Source organism: Pecten maximus, chromosome 7 (genome assembly GCF_902652985.1).
Source record: "Pecten maximus chromosome 7, xPecMax1.1, whole genome shotgun sequence".
In the NCBI taxonomy this organism is placed as follows: domain Eukaryota; kingdom Metazoa; phylum Mollusca; class Bivalvia; order Pectinida; family Pectinidae; genus Pecten; species Pecten maximus.
Genome location: NC_047021.1, coordinates 11,848,216 through 11,855,170, shown reverse-complemented (window position 1 = coordinate 11,855,170; position 6,955 = coordinate 11,848,216). Strand labels below are relative to the sequence as shown.

The following is a 6,955-nucleotide window of genomic DNA, read 5'->3' as shown; positions in this document are numbered from 1 at the left end:
TCTTTTGAACCGGTGCAAAATAATTAAGCAGTATCTAAAGAATTCAAAATTTATTAAATAATTGAGTCAATGTACCTGCCCTTCTATATATTATGATGTTAGTAATGTACCTACCCTTCTATACATTATGATGTCAATGTAACCCCCAACCCCTTCTATAAATGATGGGGTCAATGCTCTATATTTATCATTTGACAAGACCTTTTCTGACTTCTGGTCAGGACTCAAGTTATTTTTACTCCTAAACTCGCTGACAAGCTCCTGAAAGATGAAACAGCTGTATGATGTCCCTAGTCTTAGAAGGACGAAATAATTGTGTGATCACTGACGATACCCAGAAGGATGAAATAGCTGTGTGATACAGTCCCTTACATCACTGACTAGTCTTAGGGGGACGAAATAGCTATATGATGTCCCTAACATTACTGACGAGTCTTAGAAGGACGAAATAGCTGTATGATGTCCCTTACATCACTGACAAGCTCCAGAAGGACGAAATAGCTGTATGATGTCCCTAGCATCACTGACTAGTCTTTGAGGGACGAAATAGCTGTATGATATCCCTAGCATCACTGACGAGTCTTTGAGGGACGAAATAGCTGTATGATGTCCCTACCATCACTGATGAGTTTTAGAGGGATGAAATACATTGTAGCTGCATGATGTCCCTAACATCACTGACGAGTCTTTGAGGGACGAAATAGCTGTATGATGTCCCTACCATCACTGATGAGTTTTAGAGGGATGAAATACATTGTAGCTGTGTGATGTCCCTAACATCACTGACGAGTCCTAGAAGGATGAAACATGATTATTGATTTAATTCCATATTTCTTATTTGGCATTATCATTAACTCTATTACATTATTTGTTCCGTTGTCACTTACCTAACTCTTATTTTAGATTGTGACTTAAACATGTTAAACCAGATTTGATTTGTATTGTGGGTGTCCTCGATGAAGCAGAAGACACTAGCTCTTTTGGAACACCTGGTCATATTCTCCTTGTACTATTTCACGAGTCTCTGTGTAAATCTATAATTTTGTTTATATTTTGCCCTTGATTTTGATGATCGTTATTTTCAGTATTTTTTATTATTTCTTTATTAGATTTAAAGGAGCCCCTTTGTACAATCCTTTGTGCATTGTCTTCGCTAACCAGGATTCAAATATTTGCACAAGATAAAGAAAGATATGCAAACTAGAGAACAATTGTAAAATGAAGTCTGGTAGTTCAAAGGGAATTGACTATCTCTTTCTCTGTTGACAGTCACATCGTCCGTCCAGCCTTCTTTTCTTACGTCAATTAAAGGCGGTGGAGAGCGGGATGAAACTCTGGACGAGTGTTATATTACTCTGTAGTACTCAATAGGCTAACTCTGGACGAGTGTTATATTACTCTGTAGTACTCCATAGGCTTACTCTGGACGAGTGTTATATTACTCTGTAGTACTCCATAGGCTAACTCTGGACGAGTGTTTTTTACTCTGTAGTACTCCATAGGCTTACTCTGGACGAGTGTTATCTTACTCTGTAGTACTCCATAGGCTAACTCTGGACGAGTGTTATCTTACTCTGTAGTACTCCATAGGCTAACTCTGGACGAGTGTTATATAATTACTCTGTAGTACTCCATAGGCTAACTCTGGACGAGTGTTATCTTACTCTGTAGTACTCCATAGGCTAACTCTGGACGAGTGTTATCTTACTCTGTAGTACTCCATAGGCTAACTCTGGACGAGTGTTATCTTACTCTGTAGTACTCCATAGGCTAACTCTGGACGAGTGTTATCTTACTCTGTAGTACTCCATAGGCTAACTCTGGACGAGTGTTATCTTACTCTGTAGTACTCCATAGGCTAACTCTGGACGAGTGTTATCTTACTCTGTAGTACTCCATAGGCTAACTCTGGACGAGTGTTATCTTACTCTGTAGTACTCCATAGGCTAACTCTGGACGAGTGTTATCTTACTCTGTAGTACTCCATAGGCTAACTCTGGACGAGTGTTATATTACTCTGTAGTACTCCATAGGCTAACTCTGGACGAGTGTTATCTTACTCTGTAGTACTCCATAGGCTAACTCTGGACGAGTGTTATCTTACTCTGTAGTACTCCATAGGCTAACTCTGGACGAGTGTTATCTTACTCTGTAGTACTCCATAGGCTAACTCTGGACGAGTGTTATCTTACTCTGTAGTACTCCATAGGCTAACTCTGGACGAGTGTTATATTACTCTGTAGTACTCCATAGGCTAACTCTGGACGAGTGTTATCTTACTCTGTAGTACTCCATAGGCTAACTCTGGACGAGTGTTATATTACTCTGTAGTACTCTCCATAGACTAACTCTGGACGAGTGTTATATAATTACTCTGTAGTACTCCATAGGCTAACTCTGGACGAGTGTTATCTTACTCTGTAGTACTCCATAGGCTAACTCTGGACGAGTGTTATCTTACTCTGTAGTACTCCATAGGCCAACTCTGGACGAGTGTTATCTTACTCTGTAGTACTCCATAGGCTAACTCTGGACGAGTTTTATATTACTCTGTAGTACTCCATAGGCTAACTCTGGACGAGTGTTATATTACTCTGTAGTACTCCATAGGCTAACTCTGGACGAGTGTTATATTACTCTGTAGTACTCCATAGGCTAACTCTGGACAAGTGTTATCTTACTCTGTAGTACTCCATAGGCCAACTCTGGACGAGTTTTATATTACTCTGTAGTACTCCATAGGCTAACTCTGGACGAGTGTTATCTTACTCTGTAGTACTCCATAGGCTAACTCTGGACGAGTGTTATCTTACTCTGTAGTACTCCATAGGCTAACTCTGGACGAGTTTTATATTACTCTGTAGTACTCCATAGGCTTACTCTGGACAAGTGTTATCTTACTCTGTAGTACTCCATAGGCCAACTCTGGACGAGTGTTATATTACTCTGTAGTACTCCATAGGCTAACTCTGGACGAGTTTTATATTACTCTGTAGTACTCCATAGGCTTACTCTGGACGAGTGTTATCTTACTCTTTAGTATTCCATAGGCTAACTCTGGACGAGTGTTATATAATTACTCTGTAGTACTCCATAGGCTAACTCTGGACGAGTGTTATCTTACTCTTTAGTACTCCATAGGCTAACTCTGGACGAATGTTATCTTACTCTTTAGTACTCCATAGGCTAACTCTGGACGAGTGTTATCTTACTCTGTAGTACTCCATAGGCTAACTCTGGATGAGTGTTATATAATTACTCTGTAGTATTCCATAGGCTAACTCTGGACGAGTGTTATCTTACTCTGTAGTACTCCATAGGCCAACTCTGGACGAGTGTTATATTACTCTGTAGTACTCCATAGGCTAACTCTGGACGAGTGTTATCTTACTCTGTAGTACTCTCCATAGGCTAACTCTGGACGAGTGTTATATAATTACTCTGTAGTACTCCATAGGCTAACTCTGGACGAGTGTTATCTTACTCTTTAGTACTCCATAGGCTAACTCTGGACGAGTGTTATCTTACTCTGTAGTACTCCATAGGCTAACTCTGGACGAGTGTTATCTTACTCTGTAGTACTCCATAGGCTAACTCTGGACGAGTGTTATCTTACTCTGTAGTACTCCATAGGCTAACTAGTAATAGAGCACCAGATCGTGTAATTAAATGTGTAACACAATACTATATACAGCATACATAATATTTATTTCAATATATATATAGGTATTATATGTACTGAAAGCAAACAGTTTTCAATTTACATTACAATTGATACACATTATCTTGTTGATGCAGACTGCTTACAAAAAAGTAATTGTGGAATGTTTAGCATATTACATGTCAATGATAACAATAATTAACAATATAACAAGTCAGTACAGCGGGGCGGAACAAAATACGCCCGTCAAATTCTTTATACATTTTGTAGTGTTATATACTATCTTGCAATGGAATACGATTTGTATCGCATTATGATTTGTTACATGCTTTAGCCCACACATTTTACTACAAAGTCAATGTTTAATTTCCCATCAGTGAGATGAATATCAGTTATCAGGAATTAGTCAACAAATCATTAAACACAATTTGAAATCATGATTATAAAGCCTACCAAGACTCAAAGAAATTGTTGAAAAATGTAGGGGAAAAAATATAGTCCAATTGAAATGGGGAAACACAAATATATTCCATGATTATACTGTACAGCCTACCAAGTTTCTAAGAAATCAGTTGAAAAATGCAGATCTCCGGACAAAACTCAAATACCAAAATAAACGAAGGGCAATAGCTTTTGTAAAATTAGTTACATTGTAAATGCCTTTAGGGGAAACACAACTATATATCATGGTTATATAGCTTCTAACAAATCAGCCGAAAAATGAAGGAGATCTCCGGACAAAATTAAAATATCAAAATAAACAAAGGGCAATAGCTTTTGCAATTATGGTCAAATCAAAATGCCTTTAGGGGAAACATGGCTATATATCATGGTTGCATAAAGCCTACCAAGTTTCAAAGAAAATGGTTGAAAAATTTAGGCGATCCCCATGGACAAAAAACCCAAATACTAAAATATAATTAAAGGGCAATATATGTACATATCATGATTGTAATGCATACCAAGTTTCAAAAATATTGGTCCATAAATGTCTGAGTAGATCTCCAGACAAACAAACTTTTACGCCGAATGATTGATGGACAACACCATATGATAATACTTCCATCTATGACTTATAATAAGAACACATTATATCGTTTTAAATCAAACGTATTAAAGCTGCAATATCATATTGTTTCTATGGATCATCCCTCTTACAAAAGTAACAATGATATCCTAATATGTTAACAACATATGTATATCCATAGAAACAAAAACATGAACCCATCGGACAACTAACCAAGACAAACTCCAACTACCAAACAAGACAACGAACTCCATCTACAAACCAAGGACACATCAGATAATGACCCCATCTACAAACCAAGGACACATCAGATAATGACCCCATCTACAAACCAAGGACACACCTGACAATGACCCCATCTACAAACCAAGGACACACTGGACAATGACCCCATCTACAAACCAAGGACACATAGACAATGACCCATCTACAAACCAAGGACACATCAGATAATGACCCCATCTACAAACCAAGGACACATCAGACAATGACCCCATCTACAAACCAAGGACACATCAGACAATGACCCTATCTATGAACCAAGGACACATTGGACAATGACCCCATCTATGAACCAAGGACACATCAGACAATGACCCCATCTACAAACCAAGGACACACCGGACAATGATCCCATCTATGAACCAAGGACACATTGGACAATGACCCCATCTACGAATCAAGGCCACACTGGACAATGACCCCATCTACAAACTAGGGACACACTGGACAATGACCCCATCTACAAACCAAGGAAACATCAGACAATGACCCCCTCAATGAATCGAGGACACACCGGACAATGACCCCATCTACAAACCAAGGACACATCAGACAATGACCCCATCTACAAACCAAGGACACATCAGACAATGACCCCATCTACAAACCAAGGACACATCAGACAATGACCCCATCTACAAACCAAGGACACACCGGACAATGATCCCATCTACAAACCATGGACACATCAGACAATGACCCCATCTACAAACCATGGACACATCAGACAATGACCCCATCTACAAACCAAGGACATATCAGACAATGACCCCATCTACAAACCATGGACACACCGGACAATGACCCCATCTACAAACCAAGGAAACATCAGACAATGACCCCATCTACAAACCAAGGACACATAGACAATGACCCCATCTACAAACCAAGGACACATTAGACAATGACCCCATCTACAAACCATGGACACATCAGACAATGACCCCATCTACAAACCAAGGACACATTGGACAATGACCCCATCTACAAACCAAGGACACATTGGACAATGACCCCATCTACAAACCAAGGACACATTGGACAATGACCCCATCTACAAACCAAGGACACATAGACAATGACCCATCTACAAACCAAGGACACACTGGACAATGACCCCATCTACAAACCAAGGACACATAGACAATGACCCATCTACAAACCAAGGACACATCAGACAATGACCCCATCTACAAACCAAGGACACACCGGACAATGACCCCATCTACAAACCAAGGACACACCGGACAGTGACCCCATCTACAAACCAGGGACACATCAGACAATGACCCCATCTACAAACCAAGGACACACCGGACAGTGACCCCATCTACGCACCAAGGACACATCAGACAATGACCCATCTAAAAACCAAGGACACATCAGACAATGACCCCATCTACAAACCAAGGACACACCAGACAATGACCCCATCTACAAACCAAGGACACATAAGACAATGACCCCATCTACAAACTAAGGACACATTGGACAATGACCCCATCTAAAAAAACTAAGGACACACCGGACAATGACCCCATCTACAAACCAAGGACACATCAGACAATGACCCCATCTACAAACCAAGGACACACCTGACAATGACCCCATCTACAAACCAAGGACACACTGGACAATGACCCCATCTACAAACCAAGGACACATTGGACAATGACCCCATCTACAAACCAGGGACACATCAGACAATGACCCCATCTACAAACCAGGGACACATCAGACAATGACCCCCTCAATGAATCGAGGACACACCGGACAACAAAGCCAAACTACGAACCAAGGACACACTGGATAACATACCCCATCTATAACAGAGGACACACCAGTCAACCTACCAAGACAATGTACCTTATCTACGAACTGATGACACACTCGACAACCAAGACAACGTACCCTATCTACGAACTGATGACACACTCGACAACCAAGACAACGTACCCTATCTACGAACTGATGACACACTCGAC

General features: G+C 40.3%; 1 long non-coding RNA gene across 1 annotated transcript; it reads right to left on the bottom strand.

Annotated features, from left to right (window-relative positions):
- Positions 1-3,685: 3,685 nt before the first annotated feature.
- On the bottom strand, positions 3,686-6,317 carry LOC117331611. The gene is made up of 2 exons (XR_004533590.1): positions 5,485-6,317; positions 3,686-5,031 (listed from the first exon to the last, which is right to left on the bottom strand). It is a non-coding gene; the product is annotated as an uncharacterized LOC117331611 (long non-coding RNA).
- Positions 6,318-6,955: the final 638 nt, after the last annotated feature.